Genomic DNA, 25,060 nt, shown 5'->3' with positions numbered 1-25,060 from the left:
AAAGTGTTGCCAGCATGTGTTAGTGAGTGGACAGTATGTGTGTGATGCGTGCAGTACAGATTAGCAGGTGTACATCTGCGAACATGGTGGGTGTGCACTGTCTGCATGTACGTGCATAGTGGACACATGGGACGTGTGACATACCCTATTTTACACATTAACATCTCATAGAATCTCTCGATGGCCAGTATGCATTCTACTACAGATATGTACTAACATGGGTACACATGTGTGTATGACATGGGTTGACACTATGCTGTGGGTGATACTATTAATATCTGTCAATGTTTTGCAGTCTGGTAGTATACACAACCTCAACAGCATGACTATAACCAATCATTAGATGATGTCCTGACAAATGACGCAAAGTTGTAGGGAACACAGTAACAGTTGGATCCTTCCGGTACTATACTATAACAGTAACCAGTAATATTGACCGCCACCCATTCCTGGGACCACACCTGTTTGGCATATAGCCCTCTTAGGTACATGCAAACACACTAGGGATATGTCCATCCACATCTGGAAATACATGCATTGGCCTACAATGCATTCCCTGGATGGGACACATATCCTACACAAGGGTATCACACAGACAGATACCTGTTGTCCGACACATGCTGTATAGCACTAAGCCGACTATGGCATAATCATCCACATTTACTATACATACTATCCCGACAGTACCACATAGGTGGTAGCCCTCAACATGTATGTTGGGTACCAATGTGTACATACAGCCATGTGTTATGTCATCTGTCCCTTGGTATCCACATATCCATAGGTATTGTGGAGTCCCTCGATGTATCACATAAGACATTAGGGGCCTGAATGCATATCCACAAGGCTGTTGTACACCTATAATGACTGTCCATTACTGCCAGTCGTTGTTGTGTATGAACATGTCTGACATATACCCCAAGCATGTACCCTCACTCACACTACTCTGTAGTAACTCTCATGGGTGTGTGTGGCACAGATGACCTTGGCCACAGATCACTACAGTGGCCAGCCTTGTCACATACATACATATGTGACCTATGATCTGAGAAGCAGCGGCACAATCTGTCAAAGGAAACAAATGTATTCATGTAGTATGCAGACTTCACACCTATGTACTAATTGAGGTCACATGTACACATTTATTTGCCACACGGATACCTGATGTGTGCAATGCACATACTGTTTTAATCATATGTCATACCATAGTAAAAGCAAAACCCACACTGCAATGACCAACAGTGTCACACACACACTCAGCAATTGCAGGATTCAAACCCCTACCTAATTCTATTATGATATTAGAGGGATACGCATTAACAAGGCGCACTATATGCTTTACTTGTTGGTTTCTTTTCTCCTGCTATATTTGTAGGATGCTGACATCATCAGACTTTCCAAAGAGGAATGTACCTCTTTTAATTTGTTTTCCCAGTCTCCAAAAAGGGCACTCCTCTCAAAGGAAACCACACAATCTCCCACACACTGTCAGCGTTTGCAGGATTCAAACCCCTACCTAACTACATTATGATAATAGAGAGATACGCATTAACACGGCACACTATATGCTTTACTGGGTGGCTTCTTTTCTCCTGCTATATTTGTAGGATGCTGACATCATCAGACTTTCCAAAGAGGAATGTACCTCTTTTAATGTGTTTTCCCAGTCTCAAAAAAGGGCACTCCTCTCAAAGGAAATCACACACACCCACACTGTCAGCGTTTGCAGGATTCAACCCCCTACCTAACTATATTATGATACTAGAAAGATATGCATTAACACGACGCACTATATGCTTCAGTGGGTGTTTTTTTTTCTCCTGCAATATTTGTAGGATGCTGACATCATCAGACTTTCCAAAGAGGAATGTACCTCTTTTAATGTTTTTTCCCAGTCTCCAAAAAGGGCACTCCGCTTAAAGGAAATTGCACACATGCACACACTCCCCACACATACACTGTCAGCGTTTGCAGGATTTCAACCCCTACCTAACTATGTTATGATACTAGAGAGATACGCATTAACACAGCGTGCTACATGCTTTACTGGGCATTTTTTTTCTCCTGCTATATTTGTAGGATGCTGACATCATCAGACTTTCCAAAGAGGAATGTACCTCTTTTAATGTGTTTTCCCAGTCTCCAAAAAGGGCACTCCTCTCAAAGGAAATCACACACATACACCCCCCCCCACACACACACACTGTCAGCATTTTCAGAATTTAAACCCCTACCTAACTATGTTATGATACTAGAGAGATACGCATTAACACGGCACACTATTTGCTTTAATGGGTGGTTTCTTTTCTCCTGCTATATTTGTAGGATGCTGACATCATCAGACTTTCCAAAGAGGAATGTACCTCTTTTAATGTGTTTTCCCAGTCTCCAAAAAGGGCACTCCTCTCAAAGGAAATTGCACACATACACACAGCACCCATTTGCAGGATTCAAACCCCTACCTAACTATGTTATGATAATAGAAAAACACACATGAACATGGCACGCTATATGCCTTACTGGGTGGTTTCTTTTCTCCTGCTATATTTGTAGGATGCTGACATCATCAGACTGGACATGGTAATGTGTGTACACTTTGTTTTATGCAATCCCAGGCATGAGCCATGTGGGTCGGCAGGTGTCAACAGCTTGAACAGGACCCCATAATTCTTAGTTTGTGTGATCTATCTGTGGACACATTGACATTCCTTCATATATCAACACATATTTATGCACAGATTGTTGGTTTTGTGGATATGACGTGTCTGGGATGTTGATAAAGGGCTATTCAAAGTCTATGTAGGACATGTGTGGCTCTCTTCAGTGATGTATGTCCTGGGTGGCTGCCTTGCAAACAGTTGAGCATGTTTGGGAACCATGATCTGCACATGAACATGCCACAGTTGGTAGGGTTGTGTGTTTTTCAGCTTCCAATAGCTCTGTTTATGACTTCAACCATGATGGACTCCATGGCCTTGCAGATCAGACTTCATAGGCTTACTGGACTATACTTCACATGGTGTGTTGTGCCCCAACACTTGTGGGGAGTGCCATATGTTGCTGTAACACATTCAATGGTTTCAGATCCTGTGGAGAGGGTGAGGCTCAACAGACTGTTCAGGTGCAGGGTCTGTTTGTTCTGTAGTTCATGCATGACACATATAAGGAAACAATGTAATCCAATTGCTGCCATACTTTTGGCGTTGGGGGGAGCTGTTCAGCCATTCTACATGTGAAATCTCCTGGTATGATGATATGGACTTTCGTCAGTGGGAGGTGGGTATGTATATATGGGCCTGTCTGACAGGATGTTGGCATTGTCAGTCAGGTACAGTTGGCCCTGACTCAGGACATATATGAGTGTACATTGCTATGTATGACATAGCTGAAGGAGGTGTCATGATTCAGTCTGGACTCCTTCGCAGCTACTCTTTACAAAACACTGACAAACCTGAGCACTAATCCCTGTTATACTCTTTTACACACTTAACACCCTACTGATCCTTTGTGATCAGGCTACGGAGTATGTCATCATAATATCCTGGCATGTCCAGGGGTCAGTTTCGTGTGTACTCTCCAGTCTAGCTGGTGAATATTGTGATTTTGACACAATGTCACAACTGCCTCATGTACACAGACAACCCTCTCCTCCTCCCAACAAACTCAGGTATATGTGAGAGATGCAGCTATATAGACATACAGGAGGCTGAGCTCTCTCGACCCATGACTGGCACAGTCTATAAGGTATTGAAGGTAACCACACACACCACATATCAGTCTCACATAAACCTATAGCGACAGCAATCAAACCACATTATCACACAAACATACTTGGAGGCTCTAAATAAACTCTGCCTAAGCAGCAGAGACCTCCAAAGCAAACACACAAACAACTGCTACCCCACTACAATACCCACATATCACATAGTTCACAATGTCAGTGTGCCACACAATCACTGCCCTTCGGGCTAGACAACACACCTAATACACTTGTAATAGGTGACACTTATTGTCAGACACACTGACGTCCCACTCACCAGGCCAAACAAGGGGATAGTCACTTTGAGCTGTCTGTCGATTGCCAGGATCCGCCACATAACACATGCACTCAGGTCACTCCAAAGCAAGTACAGGACTGGCTCCATCATTGTCCATCCTGGTGCATAAAACCTCAGACGTTCCTCCCTGGACCACCTGACATCATGATACATAGAGGAACTCTCTGATCATGTAGCCCAGGCCAGTATGACTCTGACCTTGTGTAGCATCTTACACTCACCAAGTATGATGTCACAGTATACCGACAAACTGATCACGTTTAACAGTTGTCTAACATATTGGTGTCATTCAAAGGGGATCCAGTGTCTGTCAGCCTGGGGTGACATGCTCGACATGCCACATATCTTCCCTATGGACAGCTTGCACCTGTCACCCTCGGACTTTCGAATACTGGCTAAGGCTCTTGCTACCACCATAGTGCTTTTTTTAAGCAGGGCTCAAATGACAAACCCACCTCCATAGACATTACAGAGTGAATGAAACTAAGGGTAATGCTGCTGAACACCAGATGTGTTACCCTCAAATTGCGCCCACTCAGGACTCTCCTCAGTATGCAGAATAGAGATATCTGTGCACTAACAGACACCTGGTTCAGGCTCCCAAATGCACACTAGCACTACCAGGTTATATTTCATACCATGCTTTCTGACCACAACACTCGGAATGGCCAACACAAATAGGGAGAGTATCCATATACATCACAGATACACATACCTCCGGGTTAGTAGCACTGCACAAAGCATCACAGACCATACATATGCAACTAACATTGTGCAAAAGTCCCTTTCAGTTTGTTGCCTGCTACAGACCACACTCCCAAACTCAGGAACCACACTCAGCTTTCCTGGTAACACTGGACAATATGAAGGTCTCCCCAAACACCATTATATTGGGTGATGTCAAATACCCATATATTGACTGGGGATACCACTCAGGCCCCAACACCCTCACCCAACAGTTGCTACTATTTGTAAACTCATATGCTATGGCACAACTGGTCACCACACCCACAAGAGGGGACAACATATTGGACCTGATCATCACCAACATGGGGACTCTGTGTTCCACACCTGAGATATACCCCTCATTGGTAAGGTCAGAACATACATTTATCTCATTGGACATCCATATCCCGTCCCCACACCCATCCTGGGTAATCTTGGTGAACTTCTCAAAAGCAAATGTCACACTTCTCCAAACCAAGGTGGTATCCTTCAGAGACCCTGGGACAGTGGTAAATGTGGCTCAGACTGCTGAATCCTTTACATACACATTCTATGGACACCTAGTGTACTGCATGGATCTTGCTATCCCAAATAACAACTAGACTCACTCCTCCAATGGCAGGGGACCTGTCTGGTAGACCCTGGCCATTAATAAGATATACAATGAAAGGAGGAAGCTACTACATGATAGAGCACAATCCCAGACAGGGAAGGCATCTGTGATCTGTACTAGCAGACAGCTACGATCACTCATGTACTTATCTAAGGTCCGCTTCTAACGGACGATTGCACCAGACACGTAGGACAATCACAAGGCCTTCTTCAGTTAATTCAGGTACCTGGGTAGACACTCACTGATATGCTGTGAGTTACTGCATACTGACTAAACATACCCTGAACTCACAGACATTGCCAACATCCTGGCAAACAGGTTCAGTGCAGATGTCCCCCCCATCCCCCCTAAGGAGCAATTGTCCATCCCAACAGAGTGTAACCTCCCTAACATCACAAATAAACAGGTGAGTGCTGCCCTCCCCACAGCGGACAACACAGCATCAATGGGACCAGACGGTGTCCCGGCCTGCGTCTTACACGGGCTTCATGACTGAAGTAACCCTCACATTAAGTCACTGTTCAGTATCAGAGTTACTGCAGGATATGTACCCAAGGAATGGCGTACAGCGACAGTGGTCCCGCTCCACAGAATTGATGCCACAACGGACCACAGACAATATTGGCCTATAAGGCTAACTAGCCTGTTCTGCAAAGCTATGGAGTGTATTATAATGGGATTCATACACATAGACATCGGAAACCTACAGACACTGGGTCCTACACATTTCAGCATTGTTGTGGGCAGATCTTGCCTCTTGGACCTGTTCGTAGTCTTTAAACAGTTACCAGGTCCATCAGTGTAGGGACGGCTGTCCACACAGCCTACCTGGACCTTGCAAAACCCTTCAACACAATACCCCAGTCGGCCATTATGCATAGGCTCACCGGCGTCGATATCGATACATATCTCACATGATGGATTGCTACCTGTATCAGGGATAGCACCCACATGGTCAGTATTGCAGGTGCCATGTCTGACTATACACCAGTTACACATGGCATCCCACAAGGCTCAGTCCTGGGACCTCTCTTGTTCAGTATATATTTGTGTGATGTACAGGCTAACACAGGAGGAATATGGCTGACCATGTTCGCAGATGACTGCAAACTGGGTGCCATAATCAACTCTCCAGCTGGCACATGCATACTCAAACAGGGTCTCACAGAGATGGATGACTGGTGCCTGAGCCATGGCCTACAGCTAAATGCCATTAGTTGCATAGTCATCCCCTTTGGGAATAACAACATGCCCACACATTACCACATAGGTAGTAATCCATTACATACGGTAGGAGTTGTTAGGGGTTTGGGGACATGACTTGTTCGTACTCTCACCTTTGACAATCACGTTGCCAAAGTGGTTATACAGACCTTCTAAATAGCCCACCTTATCCCATATGGTTTCACATCTAGATCAAGTGAGGTCATTGTGCCCCTATACTCATCACGACCATGCTTGGTTACAATGCCACATTTGGGATGTACCTTACCAGATACCTGCAGCAACTGTAATGGCCACAAATATTCCTCAACAAGCAGATGTAGGGACTCACACGGATGCCCTGCACAGTTCGGATACAGTAACTCCAGCTCTACTCAGTCGCTTACCACCTACTCGGATGTGATGTGTGCCTGTTGTTTCAGGAAATATCCTACCCAGAATTAATGGACATGCTCCACCTCAGGATATACGACTCCCTTGGAGCTACACACTCCAGGGACATATACCTCAGCACAGATGTTAATAGGACATGCTGGAGGGACAGATTCTTATCCCAGAGGCTCCACTCACTCTGGATTGTAATCCCGGTTTCGCATAGACAGAGCCACCCACTGACCACCTACAGGAGACATCCTGACAAATGGATGGGTGATCGTATGTTTACCCTGGGATATCTTCTGGGTCCCTGCTAGACAGAGACAGAATAGACTAAACATAAATGGGCTATCTTGTGTGACCTACTATTCACAGGCACAATGTACTAATTTGACAGGGTTGCAAAAGCCAAACACACTCTGGCTAGGCTTGTACATGCCCTAGGGCAGATAGTCTAATATCAACCTCTGCACCTATGATAATGTTCAGGATGCACAATGTTTATTGATGATACTGTTTGCAGGTTTTTATCGTCTTTGCTTTCCCACTTTCTATGAACAACTTAGATATCTGCAGAACATATTTGATTATGACAGGGTTCCACTATATTATATATGTGTCTGTTGTCATATAACTGTGTGCACAGGGGTGGATTGCTGGATAGTGAGAGGTTTCTGGGTTAACACATGCAACTGTCTGATATGTGTGGCCCACTGCTGTACTCTGACATGGCCAAAGTGTGTGAGCATGCCCAGTTCAGACTGTCACTGTTTTGTTGCCTGACATTTGTCTCATTTATTCAAGTGTGTGAGCATGCCCAGTGTGACCTTTCAGTATGGTGCTGTCTGAGGTCTACTACATTTGTTGATGTGTGTGTACATGTCCAATATTAACATTTATACTGTGTGTGTGTTGAAAGTCAGGTTCTATTCTTACTGCAGGACTCACCTTTGTGTCATAACTTGACAGGGATTATGCTGTGCCTGCAGGGTTTCCATGAGATACTTTGCATAGACTTATCAACATTTCTTCATACAGGCTGCCCACTGCAATACTGTCATGGTTTAGTGGTTTAGTACTATGACTATAATGCACAGTATCCTGGGTTTGAGGCCCATCACTGCTTTATATTTTCATACTGAGCAGACCAGACTGCTTAAGGGCCAGTAGAGTAAATATGAGCATGTTGGCTTTTGTTCAGCTATGCCCTACTTAGACCCAGTTTCTCCAACATTGCTCAATATTAACCAACATTGCTGGATGTTGCCCAATATTACTCAACATTGACCACAGTTGTGCTAGTTGGTGTGTGCAATTTTCTTTACATATACTACATGGTGGTAAATGCGGTTTAGCACTGCTTTATATTGCTTAACACATGGCAATCATGCCTCAGGTGGTTCTGCAGGGCTGCCTATGTCGGATGCACATACTACACTCCCTATACATGTTTGAAAGCAGGTAGTGTCAACTTAGGCAACCCTTTTACTATATGTGCGAGTCAGAGAGCGGTATCATTTCCAGAGTTCCTACTGAGCCAGTGTATGTGCTATGCATTGCCTCTTTGCCAAGGCCAAAGCATAATAGGCATACCTCCTTCTGCCTACTGGGGCAGGCTCAGGTTGTTCCTCCTCTGAGTCACACTCTGCCTGTGATGGCCTTGACAATGGTGGGGGGCTGTTTGGCCCAGGCCTATGCTGGTCCTGCTGCAGCTGTTTTTGCAGGATCATATTATGTAGCATAGCACATACCATGACAATTTGGGTACATGTAGTTGGTGAGTACTGCAAGGCTCCACCAGATGTGTCCAGGCACCGGAACCATGACTTGAGCAGCCCAAACACATGCTCGATTACATTTCGTGTTTGTGCGTCTGCCTCATTATGGCATTCCTGTTCAGGTGTGTGTGCATTTCTGATGGGTGTCATCAGCCACGGCTCCAGTGCATAGCCAGCATCCCCACTAGGTGACCATGTGGGATGTCCCTGTTGGCAAATGACTGGTACAGTTGCGTCAGATGCCAGATATGGGAATCATGGTAGCTTCCAGGGCAGCCAGCACACACATTCAGTATTATGCCCTGGGCATCACACACGACCTGGCAGTTGATGGAGGGGAAGCCCTTGCAGTTGAAGTAGACCCTACCCTGCTCACCGGCTGGTGCTTTGATGCATATGTGCATGCAGTCTATTGCACCCACTACCTCAGGGTATTCCGCTCTTTGCTGGAAGAGACACATATTGCTGGCCAATACCTCACGGGAATTGGGGAAATATACATGATCACAGACATGTGCTGACATAGCATCCAGGAACTGGTGCAGTACCCTGGATGCTGATGCCTGTGATATCCCAGTCATATCACCAGTTGGTCTCTGGAAGGTACCTGTTGCTATTATTCTTAGGCCAGCACATACCTTGGTTTCCACTGGGATGGGTTCCCCTCTGTTGGTTTTGTGTGTGAGGTGTGGCCTGCACAGCTCAACAATTTGCTGCAAGAGGTCTCTGTCCACTCTATAGCACTCCACTATCTCCAGCTCATGTAGCCTCTGGTAGGTTATCCTGGGCCTGTACACTCTTCTCCGTCTCCTCACTGTGGTTTGTCCAGCAGCATTTGCATTATCACCACCCTCAGCATGTTGCATATGTCACCTTTTAACAGCAATGGCAGCCCCTAACATTTTTTGTCTCAGTAAAGCTTTTTCAGTTTTCACTTCTATTAGCTTATTGCAGTGTTGCAGTGTCTCTTGAGAGAAACATAATGGACTGTTATTTGCAGAGTTTCAAGTGCTGGGCTGGGCTGGGCTAGTGTACTGCCTGTGTAACTGCCTGATTCTGATTGTTTTCACCTGCTAGCTCTGCTAGTACTCCCTGGTAACTTCCTACTATTTGCTGTGCTTCCTTTTTCCTTTCTGTTTCCTCAGGGGGGAGTGCCACACACACAAGCGCAAACACATGCACAGCAGCTCACACGCACGCACACATGCTTATACGGACTAAAACTTGCTTATTCTTGTTAAAACATGCGCACACCAGCACAAACACGCTTACAACTCTTTACACAGCCTTATATATGCTTACTCCGGCTTACATGCATGCACATACGCTTACACATGTGCACACTGTCTTACTCGGGTTTACAGGCGCACACATGCACACATACACACTCAGCAAGAAACTTTGGTGTTATCCATGGCATACACCTTCAATTTCTTGACTTTACATAGCCTACCTGTTGACACACCTCTTTCAATGATGTGTAAATGACAGCTGACACATGCCACTCTGCTCCAATGAGCTTCACTTCTTTCATACATACCCCCCTCGTGATGTCACCTATCTTCTACTCTGTTACTCCCCTTATCCTACTCCTACACTCCACTGACTGTGCTCATTTGCTATATAAACTTGCGATTCACTATCCTAACCCTCATTTGCATAGGATTGCCTACTAATGCTTGATTACATCTCTTAGACTGAGCCTCCCCCCTTAGCAACCTCTACTCGGTGGCCATGTTGTCTTCAGCCTGCCATTCACTTGCATTGTAAATTCATATTAGCAATAAAATCCACATTTGTGAATCTTAATTATTGATTTTCTGGGTTTTAGTGCGCAGCGCGTTTGCGTGGCGCTGCGCTATGCTTAAACCCCGGAGATCGGGATGAAAAAAAAGTTATTTTATTTTTATTTTGCATCACTTAACATTGCCAATGGCCATATTTTTGGCCATTGGCATGCTTCCTCCTGTAAATGCATCCTTTTTTTGGAGCTGTCATGGCTCCATTTTGCTATTTGCAGAACCGTACTCAGTTGTCAACTGAGTACATTTCTGCAAATAACACTACTCCGACTCGGACAGGTTTGGGTTTCCTGGATCGCAAATTTACCTAATTTGCATAGCTTTCGCCTGCAGTTGAGGTAATTTGCATATCCAAGCCACGTCCGTATTGGACTAGTTTTGAGAGCTCTGTTGCACGCCCCTACCTGCTGTTCCTGGATCGCTCGGCGGACATGTTGGCTGCATGGAGTCTCACTCTACTCTTAGACTCCGTGCAAGCCTTCGTGAATCCGGCCCTGTGTCTAATAATTATTCAAGCCTAGGCAATAATATTTTTGTTTCATGCTTGTTGCTACAAATCTTTTTCCAACCACTGGCAATTATTTTTCATAAGGTCTGTTATTAGTGTTGGTTGTTAGTGTGCCTGTATTCATGTAGGTATACTTTTATAATCATACAGATTTTCCCTCATTTTACAGCTCAGCACTATTTTGGACAGTTGTGCCTTGAAAGAAACCTGTTGAGTAACGAATGTCCTAATATTCTAAAAGAGAAAGTATTTTGCATCTTTTCTATAAAAATGTCAAGCAGCTTTGGAACTGAATCTAATCACTGTTGTAAAAGTATTTTCTCATTAGCTGAGGCCGTATGTTGTCCTTTAGAAATCACACCATAACTGTATGTCTAATACTTATTCTATCCAAGTGAATTTCTTTTTCTCACTTTTTTCTACCATTCATTGTGATAAAATATTTTGAGTTTTCACACCTTTCCTGAATGTATGACTGAAGTGCAGTTAGTTTACACTGATTAGCATTTGAAAGTTGAAGCAAATGCAGTCTATGCATTTATACTTTTCAGTAGCATTCATAGTATATTACAGTAGGTAATTATAGGGGTACTTTTTACTAAGGCAGTAAACATTACTGCAACCAAAATCTCAGCCATCTATGACTCTATATTTTGATAAGTTATAGTAGCTATTTTTCTATGTATTATTGTGCATATGTATGTGTGTAACACATAATCTGTGTTTATATTCATGTGTTTGAAAACAACAGCATCTGTATGTTTTACTGACAGACTTGCAATTCAAGGCATTCTTGAATATGTATAAATTATGTATATGCTACATATCTGATAATGAAGATGTTTTACTGAAACTACATATGCAGTGCACATACATTTTAGAAGTGCAGTTCAGTGTTACTACTGTAATTCTATTCATTTCCTCTAAGAGTTCCCTGCAATGGCTGAGATGAATTGCTGGCCAGACTACTTACCCAGTCATCAATGTGGAAATAAATCCCACAACTAAGCAAATGTGTGTCTCAGTATATGTTTATTTTGTGTGTGTGTGTGTGTGTGTGTGTGTGTGTGTGTGTGTGTGTGTGTGTGTGTGTGTGTGTGTGTGTGCGTGTGCATGTTATGGCATTTTATACCACTCTACATTCTGACATAATTGATAAGCTAAGCAAACTAAATGTAAACTCCTATGTTACCTGTTAGATAACAGACTGGTTAATGGCCATACCCAAGTCTATTCATTGGGAGGCATGCTCCCTTCGAAAAGAGTATTCACCTGTGGTATCCCCCAATGATCAATTCCAGGACCACTCATCATTGGTATTTACTTCTCCAGTGTCAAGGCTGACATCAAGGACTTGTAGCTAACCAAATTTGGACTTGTCACTACATGACCATCTGCTTCCAGATTTTTCAGGAGAGACTGGCATGTAGCAATAAGTGATGCCTGAAGCAAAGTCTAGAACTACATGCGAAGAAGTGAAGCACTAGCACTATGTCTTTAGCCAAAACTAACCCGGTCATTAGGGACTCGAGTTGTTTCACTGACAATTAGTTATCCTTTCATTGTTATGTATCCACTAACATTAGGAAATCCTTTTACCTAATCACCAGGGGTGATTAATATAGCAATAACCACGCCAGGTGTGGTGCTAATTTATTACCACCGTTGGTGGGTGGTGTGGGCTGAAGCCGGATACAACAAAAAAGCCAACCTTATTAAAACACATTACCTGTTACCCCATATATTATTTTGACATTATTTAAGAAAAGAAACTGTTACTTTTCTTAAATAATGGCATAGTATAATGCCTGTTTACTGCCCTTCCGCAGATGTCTGGCATCGCGGCAGTTCTTGATGTACTGCGGCCTACCAGGTACATCAGGAAAGCAAGATCTCCGTTGCTTTTTCGTCGCTATGTTAAATGAGTTTAACATTGTTAAACCCATTTAACATAGCGAGTTATACTAATGGAAAAAGTCCGGGCACGGACCTTTTCCATTAGTATAACTCTCGATACAACGAACGCTGGCCAATCAGCGTGCGGCTTTGGAGATCATGGTATAATAGAGTATAGTGTCCCTTTTGGTATGTACTTGTCTAGGCACATGACCCAGCTTGAGGGACTGTATTGTTTTCTTGTTACAATAATCACGGTTATCTCTTTCTTATACTACCCAGACAGCCTTAAAGTACTTTGTCTTTTGCCTGTTTTCCTATACATTCTGGAGAGGTAATATTTGTCTAGCCTACATAGCCTCAGAGGATCTGGTCCACTGTCACCTGCTGCACATCCACAGAATCAGTAACTCTTAAACACCTGTTCAAGAGAACCTATCTTCTAGAAAAATATAAATACGATCTTCTGGCAAGATAGCTATATATCCTAGAGAATCCCCCGTTAACAGAATATACTTCCTTTAGATATAAAGCAAAGTAGCTCCCTGACCCTCTTTAAGCATAACCTGGATGCATGGATGGACAATTGTAAATACATCCCAGGTTTGACCCCAGAAGCCATCAGTGAAAGGGATCTAAAACTAGGTCTAAATTAGTAATGCTATTGGGTACTTACAATATGAGATATTGTGACTAGGCTACTGGTATTCCTCTGGATCAATATCCTGCTGTTAACCCATGAATCTATGAACCTAAATGTGCACACTTCTTTCATTTTGGCATTACCACAGCCTAGCAAACCAGTATCCTTGACCAGATCCATGAATGGTATTCACAAACCTATTAACCACTTCTGTACATCTGCTACATGATAGCATCACATAACACAGTGTTGTGTAGTTTAGAGAAGTGACAAAATCTAAAAACATATACAGATGCAGTACTGTCATCTTGGAAGACCTTAGCATGACATGAATGAGCAGCGTTTACATAAGGCCTGGCAGTAAACTTCTGGCTGACCCAAGCTATGCAGGCACACCCCAGTCTCTGAATGAGAAATAGTCCACTCACATAAAATGCATTATCTAGACAACTAGACTGCAGGTCTCATGCAGTGGCACAACAGTGTTCCCACTCAATATGTCACCTCTGGTGATTGCTCTTATTGCTATGTATTGATGTTTCACCCTACAGTGCTACACCCCATACTTGAATGCATCAAATGAAAACAAGGACGTGTAGTCTCAGTCCAAGTATAGCACTGCCATCACCCTGTCAAATGTCCACAACAGTGAACTCAAGATATGGCCAGTGTGATGATATCAAATTTAGGCCTGTGCAAAGATCTGATACAATGCTGAGGTGTATTCAAAAATTAAAGAATAGCATAGCCATAATGATTTATTATGGAATACAATAATATTATGCTATGTAGTACAACATTCATATGTTGTATACATAGTTTTCTGTCAATTCACTTTCCCAAACAGCACAAACAGTTCTGCTGTTATCCTACAATGTGGAATTATATTTTTAGTACCTCTGGGTGCTGACTAGCCTGCATAACATTACTGTACTGTTGCTATCTTCCACTCTATTGTCCACACCCACATTTGTGTAACTAACTCTAAACTTAATCAATAATTTGTTCTAAGTATATGTGTGTATTTTGTCTAACTTTATATATATATATATATATATATATATATATATATATATATATATATATATATATGTAGATACACACACACACACACACACACACACACACACACACACACACACACACACACACACACACAATGAATAATGATCAATTAATTTTTTCAAAACACAAAACATTGAACAAATTCATTGGCAAATGTATCACCACCTAAATCATCTAAAAAAGTTGTGGCAAATGTAAAGCATAATTTGTGACTCCCTTTGGACATGCATAGGGACATACATATCTCAATATATAATTAGATACACGTACATATGTGTATGTATGGGTCTACTTTTAAATACCTTAATTCCTAGCAAAGACCAAAATACAGAGACAAGCACCACAAAACTTAAAGTGCTGAGCTATGTAAATTTTCCTAGGCCAATTAGACACTTGCCCAATGTGGGGACTTATGCCCTTTCTGCACTGTAGTGTGATCCTGGAGTTGGTATATATAGTTAGGAAGGTGCGAGGGATGCAGCCCCCCCCCCACCTAGGTGGGTTTTAGATACTGCAGTGTTTTTTAATGTTGTGTTGGGCAAGTATTTACTTGCCCTGGAAAAACTTATGCAGTTTAACATTTGATGTTTCGTGATTGTTGTCTCGGTATTTTGGTCTTCAGTATTGTGGACTTACAGTATTTAAACGTAGATCCATATGTACACATGCGCATGCATGTGCATATGCAAATCCTTACCCTTTTTTGCCTGAGCAGTGTACATGCATAGGCCTATGGGCATGCATGCACATATGCAGTTTATTTACATATGTATACATCTTATAATTAACAGACATGGTTGACACTAATATCCATATTCACACATACCAAAATAAAATATTTTTACATTTACCCACAAATAGGGTGCTTATGAAAGTATATACTGATGACCACACAAATTTTCATACTGCCATGATTATGCTACAAATATCTCTGAATTGCATATACCCTATATGATTGCCTTGCACAGTGTGCTGTTTTTTTCTTTATGAATACCTGCTTACTGTGTTTTATGTCCTGTAAGGGTACCACCAATGTATATAGACTACATGGTACCTGTAAACAAACATTTAATTGTATATTTTAATAAAAAAAAAAAACAACAAATAGATTTGTACTGCGATGTCTAAGGTACCATGAATTAAACTCAATCTCTGTATGAAATCATTTAATTTGTTCCCATTATTCAACTATTTGTTTATTTGTCCATTTACATATTAATTTCAGTTTTGTAGCCATGTACGTAGACTGTTTAACAAACCATTTTCAGTCACGACCTGACCTCCCCGTACAAGACAGAAAGAGAAAATGGTAAATACAATAAAGCGTTATACCACTAAGATGATAGATAAAAATACGACCAATGGAAATGAGGGACACTACAACTATAACTTTGATAAAACTGGACAGACACATTAAATACAGTGTGAGACAAGATCAGGAACATTCTGAAAATACTTATATAATGATATTGTGTATAACAGAAAATCATTTTATAAATATAAAAGATGTGGTAGGACTAAAAACATACAAACTGACAAACTGTGTAGATTGTAAAATGTATTCTCAAACATAATGGACTATAAATACATTTACAAACTCTTATTCAAAGCAGTTTGGGCTGCACAAAGGTTGTGAAAACTTGTGCTAATAACATTCCATTACCTTCAGACTCTGAAATTAAATTACATTACACTGAAAAATACATTGGACACAAAGTACAGGGATGAAATAGAATTAGTAACAATGACTGAGAACACTTCAGCATGAACTTACAGTATCAGTGCACTTGTTATTCAGCAGGTCATTAAAGTATGAGGAGATTCCTCAAGATTGGAGACATGCACTTGTTCAACCTATATTTAAGGGATAGGGGAACAGGACAAACCCCAAGTTACAGAGACCCATAATTTTACTTTCTTTTTATAAAAAAATAATGGAGAAGGTTATTTACATAAAGTGTCATCAGAATTAAAAAGACTAGAATCCAGATTCAATAAACTCCATGTAGGTTCTGCACAGAGCCTACACGGAGTGTATTCGCTTACATGATACGGCTCACTCCACGACATTGTGCAGCCTCACGCAACTTGCGCCATAAATATTAATGATGTGTGGTGTGCACAAGTAAGGTTTAGCAGCTTGTCCTTGTGTTACTGGCTGTGAAACCTGTATCAAACCCAAAAAAAAAAAAACGGAGACAAACTCGATAATCCACAAAAGCCCAAATGATCACGGGCCATCAAAAATACTTAAAAGATTTAATAGTTCAGATAAGCACTTTCATTCTGTATCAGCAGAACTTCATCAGACAAAGAACATTTTAAATTGCCTGCTTATAAATAGTAAACATCATTTAATGCTAAAACAATCATATGATGCTTTAACTTAATTTTAAAGCCACATAACCCTTCTAAATTACATGAACAATACAAAAAGAAATTCTAAGTACATTCTAAAACATATAAACGTGATAAAAATGATCAATCAACCATTAATCATTCAATCATATTTGTTGACAATTCATCTCTTCAAAGCCTTCAGTTTAAGCAACCATGAAATACAGATGTGATCATTCAGTCCTGGCCTTTTATATGAGTTAAAAAGTAAATTTGCCAAGGCAATTCCCATTTTTTTAAGTTAATTTCACAGGGCTCACCACGCAGATTCGGGATTACTTTCTAAAGCACAGTAAATTTAAAACTGGGACCACTACGCCCCTTTACATGTCTATACAGGGGATTAGTATTTTTTCTTTCCTGATATAATAATGGCCATAGACCCACTCACAAAGCTTATGCTCCATTTTTCCTATATAAAAATAATCACAGGACTGACAAAGGGCAATATAAACTAACCCAGAGCTATTACAATTAATTTTCCCCTTTACTTTAAAGGATTTACACAAAACTATAAAGCACTCCCTTGAAGGAGAAATGTACAATAATGGCATCTCCTACATTTCTTAACTCCACTGGTGCCCCTAAATCGAGTACTGTGGTTCTTAAAAATGGATTTCAAATTACTACCCCTCTTATATACAATCAATGGCTTATCACCTACTATATCCCTAATACTGGCATTCTCACTTAGTAGACTTCAGCTCTTATTCAAAATCCATTTTATGATGTTACTATCCGAGCTGTAAGATGTAGTTAAGTTTTGAGAGATATAAGGCTGTGCTATATCTTGACTCAAAATTAAATTCCCCTTTCCACATTCACAGTGATGTTTAATTGTCTAAAACACAATAAAGGAGCAAAATGCTCTGTATCCCTTTCAGAATTTATTCCAGAATAAGTTCATCAATGAGACCTGCAGGATAGCCCCTTTTCAAACACATACGTTTAAGTAATTGACATTTATTCTCATAATCTTCATCCCTAGTAATCATGCGTGCTGCTTGGACAAGCAGGCTCCTAACTACAGTACCCTTATGACTAAAGGGGTATGCACTGTTGAAGTACAAAAATGTTTTTGAATAGGTGAGCTTCCTGTAGATACTAGCTAAAAATCTCCCATTAATTCTATCCTTACTTAACATCACATCCAGATAAGGTATACAATCATAACCAATAGTATGGGAGAAAGCTAAAAAGTTAGTGTTTGTATTGATATATTGCAAACAGGCATCTAATATGTATATTTGCCCCTCCATAATATAAATATATCATTTAAATAGTGGAGGTAGAGTCTGAAGTGGGTGGGAAAACAACTATTAAACAGAATAGTGTGCTCCCATTGTAAAAAACAATATTTGCAAACTGGGATCCACAAGGTGATCCCATAGCCACTCCTTCTTTTTGTAAATATACTTCTCCTTCATAAAAAAAGAAAATTATTGGAAAGCGCCAGCTCCAAATGTTCTTCAAATAAACAGCGAGAGACTTACAATAACTACTAAGATAGCAGATATCATCCCACTAATCCCTTGGCTGGAGGTGTTAAATGTAGATGTGGAGTGCAGATTGTCCAGGGTTCTACTACAGGGTGTGCAAATTGCAGATTATAGCAATTAAATGCAACATACACAACTGTTTTCTCAACCTTCTTGTGGCAATAGCTGTAAGTTCAGGAGAACCATAGACATGGTCCATTTCAGTATCACATTTACACAAGTGCCTGGATACCAAATAATCTTGAAATTGCAGTGCTTGCTACTGTTGTGCATCACTTAACATCATGCAAACACAGTGCCTGGCATTGCACACACTCATCTACTGTGTTTGCATGATGGTAAGCAATGCACAATGATTTAAAATGTTGCAAAACCAAAATATGTGCACTCTCAGTAAGGATAAGGCATGCAATAGGTGGGAAACAGCAGCATATAAAATGCAATTGGTAGGAAATGCTCATTAGACATTGAGCTTGAACTATTGCAGGCATGTCTGGAGTTGCTGGAGAGGGTGTGTGCTTTTGGATTTAATGTTAGGGTGTCCAGGAGTCCTAGATTTTTGTTGGACTCCTAATTATAAATAATGGGCCCAGGTTGTTGTAGCGGAAGTATTCTGGTTCAGAATATAAATCTGAAGCCTAGAATAGTTTTTCCAGGGCCTTAACCAGTGTGATAGGTATCCACTGCACAGGTGATCAATGCAGACATCATTTTTATGACCTCTGGAGGAGGAAGTGGAATACCCTCGACCTTTGGATCAAGGAATGTCAGTCAGGGGACACTCCACATATATGTAAGTATCACTTTCTGTGAGTAATTGTAAGATGTAAAAGCAGAATATACTTAAGACTGGCATTCATAATGGTGTTCCGTTCTTTTTTTCCCACAGCTGCTGAGAAGACAGACTTGAATGTTTGGTCCCAACAGTGCAGCACGCAATCCTATGCACCTTCTCTGGAAGTTTGTCATGGGTGTTAAAATCATCCCCTCTGCCACTGCTCCTGGAGGGAGCCACAGGCCTATCCTCTGGGGCAGAATTACCTGAAGGGCTGGGTAGTGTAGGGGCTGCAGAGGGGGTACTACCAGGTTCTGCACCAGACATGCTACGTAGTGGTGCTGTAGCCAGTGAAGTGGAGGCAGGTGGATCCTGTGGGATAACCCTATCCTTCTGTTCTGTGGGAAAAACAAAAAAATATATAAAAATAAACACACGCACAAAAGAAAATAATAAACACATACACAAAAAAGAGAGAGAAAAAGGTTGACATGAGAGAAAAAAAAGGGAGAACATTAGTAATTCATATGTGACATACAAAGTATTGACACAATTATTTTACTCTATTCTGTTACCTTTACTTTTAGCACAACAAACTTCTAACAAATACATTTGTTTAGTTTTAGGAATACCCAGCTCCTAACAGATGCACAAGATACTACAGATTGCAGTAAGCGATTCTTGATGTGTACATATATTACACATATGCATGGTCCAAATATACATCAAGCCAATGGTGACACTGCTTTACAGCTCTGATGTTACATTGCAATACTGATGAAACCTTAACAGTATTGTATATTTAGAACAAAATAAACTGATAAACATGGTAAAAAAAAATAACTGTAAAACAACCATGAACTGAAGAAAACACCAAATTATTTAATCAATTAGCTCACAGCCAATAACAAAAACAAAATTATTCATTTGGTGGGTTTTGTTACTGGCTGTGAGCTAATTGATTAATTAATTGAATGGCATGTAATACGTATTTAAAGTTTGTGTTTATGGTCATTTGTTATTCTGATGAAGTCCTAGTGCATGAAAAGTGGAGAAATAAAGACAGTATGCTTAATTCATGTTATTTTTGCTTCTTTTTGCTTCCTTTGGTGTTTTCTCCAGTTCATGGCTGTTTTACAGTTATTTATTTTTTACCATGTTTATTGGTTTATTTTGTCTATTTTGTTATTGCTTCCTTTGGTGTTTTCTCCAGTTAATTTACAGTTATTTATTTTTTACCACATTTATTGGTTTATTTTGTTCTAGTTGTGTGTTTCTGATGGCAACTGGAGTGGATAACACCTTGTTGGAGCTTTCTACTTATATTGTTCCTGATACTCAGGGGCAAAATGTCAGCAAACTACAAATTGCCTTGAGTAAACTACAAAAATCATTGACTGTATTGATGGAGTAAGTTGAGAGCCTAAAAATTGGTTCAAAAAATACACCTCATGTCATTAAAAGAAGTGAGATAGCCATCAGTGAAAACAGAGGTAATGGTTCTAAAGTGTTGCCAATGAACACACCTAATTTGTTCAAAGATGTGTCTTCTGTTTTTTCCAATCAAAGGAATCCATTTTGTGAGACTGAATTTCAGGCAACAGCTGTTGTCGAGAAGGAGTAATTGAAGAGTAAGTTGATTGAGTCTGAAAAATATTTGAGAAAGTGTTGTTCTTTAAAACCGGAGAACTTATATTTTGACTAGTGTATAATGCTATGCATTGTGCCTAAAGGTCTTAGATTTTTTAAGTTTTCCAGAGGGATAAACGAAACTCATCCCTTGTATACTTAGTTGAATTCTTTAACCAGAGTGGGATTGACTTTCTCAAAATCTTGATCAAACATAACGAACACAGTATGAATGAATTAAAAGATACCACTCAAGTTATGGATGACAGATTTTGGTCCAATTACAGTCTGTTGAGGAGATGAACACCTAGTATGAAACTATTTTTGATTCTCTTGAGAGATTTGAAAAAAAAAAACGGTTATTGTCTGCAACTTATGTGGGCCATTCTGACAGAGGGTGTATTTCCTCTTTTAGACCTAGAAGGAGTGTAGCTATGAATGCATGACCAGAAGGAAATTGCATCACAGGAGTCTTTATTTCAAGTCACGAGCCCTCTAGAAGAAGAAGAATTAGTGGATATTTTTGAGGAACTGCCATTATATCCAATGAATGAGAATCAAGTAGAGACTGCCATTTCAGTTTCAAAACACTCAGGGGTTTCTATGGAAGGGTTTCAGGTGCAATGGAATTGCACAAGGAACAAGAACTTGAGAAAGAAGGACTGGTTTTGAACTTTAATGTGAGTGAATATTGTAAGACATTTAATTTGTTGAGTTTTTATCTTAATGACTTACATTTTAAAGTTCTGCAATTAGGCTTAAATTATGTACCTTCATGCAGAGCTAACACTGTAAATGCAATAATTGATTTAAAATGATTACAAGGAAGCTGAATTTGAACTTTTTAAGTGGAAGTTTAAAATTAAGTGATACCTGTTTTATTAAACCATCTTGCTATAATCCAGGCTTCACAATACTTTGAAAGCCTTTGAAAAAAGTTGTAAAAAGGATATAAAACACATGTTAAACAATAGAACTGATAGCAAACACTGTTATTATAACTTAAGTACTGTTGAAAGACAAGTGTTGACTGAAATTAGGAATATGCATTGGTTAAGAGTTATGAAAGCAAACAAAGGAGGGGGGTTGGTATTAATGGATCAGAAAGATTATATCACTGCCATTGAAAGTATTTTGGGTGTAAATAATGAATACAAACAGGTCACCTTAAGTGACATTAATATTGGTTATAGGTTCATCAACACTTATCTATATGAGCTTTTGAGGAATGGGTCATTGGGCCTCAAGTTATATGATTTTATGAATATTGAAAATCCAAAAAATTGGTGTTCTGTTTGGAATACCTAAGATACACACAGATACAAAAAAACCCCTCCCTTTTGACCCATAGTGTCTGCACCTAATTCAGTTACTGAAGGTATTTCATTGTACATTAATAGCATATTAAATCCCTTGGTCCAACAGTTGACTTCCTATTTAAAAGATTCTCAGGATTTTTTACTTCATATTAAATAATTGCATAATAATTTTGCTTATGAGGTTCAAGAACATCGTGCTATGTTTACTGTTGATGTTACTTCCTTGTTTACTTGTATTTCTTGGGATGAAGGTATAGAATTTGTAAGATTGTATTTAGGGAAGTATATGGCTTATTTGAATTCAGACATTAATTTATATTGTTCTTTGTTAGAAGTTCTTTTAGAACATAATTATTTTTTGTTTAATGGAAAGTACTTTCAACAGCTAAAGGGTGTTGTCACAAGGTCTGCTGTAGCCCCAGCATTTTCCAATTTGCTGCTAGGGTGGTGGGAAAATAAATTATTACCCCTTGTTTCTATGTTCAAACAAGTAATATTTTTTAAGAGATTTGCAGATGATTTTTTTTTTTTATTTTTAAAGGCACTTAAGAATAATGTATGCCTTTTATACAGAATTTAAATGCTAGTACTGTTTTTTTAAGATTTTATTTAGGTGATTTTGGTTTGACTGTTAATTTTTTAGACATTACTTTAGAATGGGATCTTATGAAACCTTGTTTTCATAGTAAAGTTTATAGAAAAAGTACTTTTACCAATCAATATTTAAATTTAATAGTAACCACCTTTTTTAATTAAGAAAAATATGCCTAGAGGACAACTTATTCAAGCATCAAGACTGACTACAAGAGATGAGGTTTTTAAACAAGAGCTGTCTTTTATTAATTCTCTTTTTTTACAGAGGGGTTACAAAAGGGAAATATTAGTATCAAGTGCTATAGAAATTTTAAATAAAAGGTAATAAATTTTTTACCTCTTTTGAGACAAAATTTGGAGAGTGTTTATTCAGTTCGTACTTCCAGAAGTTTAGTTTGCAACTTAGATATGTCAGTTTATAGTTATACTGTTAGGAGTATTGTTATCAACAACTGGTGGATTATTAAAGGTAATGTTGATTTAGTTCAGGTGCTGGGTGAGAGCCCCTCATTTGTATACAAAAGGAATTATTGTTTAAAAACTTTATTAAACAATAACAAGAGCAAAATCAGTTTATTGTATACTGATAAGACTAAAGGGATTTACAAATGTGGGTTCTGCACATCATGTAGGCTTATTGATGAGGAGGGGTCTCACTTAATGTTAGCACATTTAAATCAAACATTCTTTAGTACTGGGAAATTTGATTGTAATAGCACAGGAGTGATTTACATTGGGGTATCCTCTGGATGCCTAGCATTTTATGTTGGGATGACAACACGGGCACTACATAAAATAATTTTTGAGCATGTTTATGCTATTAGAAATAAAGATCACAACAATGCCTTCTTCAGGCATAGTCTTACTTGTGAATTTTATAAAAAAATTCTTGTTTTTTCTGCTTGAACAGGTTCCCAAGGATATGAGGGGTAGACCATACAAATGATTTGGAAAAAAGAGAAACATCATGGCAAATAAGGTTAATAGCTGACAAACATCCTGATTTAAATGGACATATTAATATAAAATGTTTTTTAAAAGATCGTAGGTGTAAAGTTCAACCTATCAGTACTATTAGTTAGTTATGTCTTTAAGATGTTAAAACTCTTCTAAATTATTCATTGGGTGGATTTTTTACTGGCTGTGAGCTAATTTATTAATTAATTGAATGGAGTGTAATAAATATTTTAAGTTTGTTTTTATGATAATTTGTTATTCTGATGAAGTCCTAGTGGATGGAAAGCGGAGAAATAAAAACAGTATGCTTAATTCATGTTATTTTGTTTCCTTTTGCTTCCTCTGGTGTTTTCTCCAGTTTGTGGTTGTTTTACAGTATTGTATATTTGGGAAATGTGGATTTTGAAGGCACTACTTTGTAATAATGAACTGTTGTTTTGCTCTCCAGAGTATTGCATGCATACTTCCCTATTACAGTTAAGAAATGAATGCTCAATTTGATACAACTATATAAGTAACAAATAAATGCATTGTAAATCTTAATGGTAAAGTAGCCCCACAGTTGGGATGCATACATAACACATGCATCTCACATCCATGCTAATCTAGTGACATGGGTTTGCACATTCACTTCTCAGTCTGTGATGTCTATGGATAAAAACAAAACACAACAGAATGCTATTAAGCATACCAATCATGACTATACCCAGCTTTTAACTATGACAAGTAGTGCCTATAAGTGATACTTACACATCTGCGGGGTGCCCCCATTCTTACATTCCTTGATCCAATGGTCAAGGATATCACTCTTCCTCATCCTAATGTCTCTGTAGTGGTTAGCATAAATCAAACTCAACCACCATAGCTAGAACATGCAAAAGTTTTAATATAAAAACAAGAAAAGCCAATAAAAGTAGGTAAATACTTTCATGGCTGATAGCCGCTTCTTCAGACCATAAAACGAATGAAAGTGCTTCAATATTTAAAATACAAACTAACCAATCAAAAACCAAAACAAGTCACAAGTCTCCTGCTATAGATGAGGTAACCTGATCGGATTCATAGAACTCCATTCATAAAAACTTCATTCATTAAGAGGTAGCCAATAAAATCAATGCCTCAAGCCACGTGCTTGGAAGACTAGTTTGAAGTGTCATTCAAACCAGGACGCAAATCAGCTTTAAGTAAAATGATCCATCTGA

Source organism: Protopterus annectens, chromosome 2.part0 (assembly GCF_019279795.1).
Source record: "Protopterus annectens isolate FY-2018-M chromosome 2.part0, PAN1.0, whole genome shotgun sequence".
In the NCBI taxonomy this organism is placed as follows: Eukaryota; Metazoa; Chordata; order Ceratodontiformes; family Protopteridae; genus Protopterus; species Protopterus annectens.
This window is presented reverse-complemented; position numbering follows the sequence as displayed.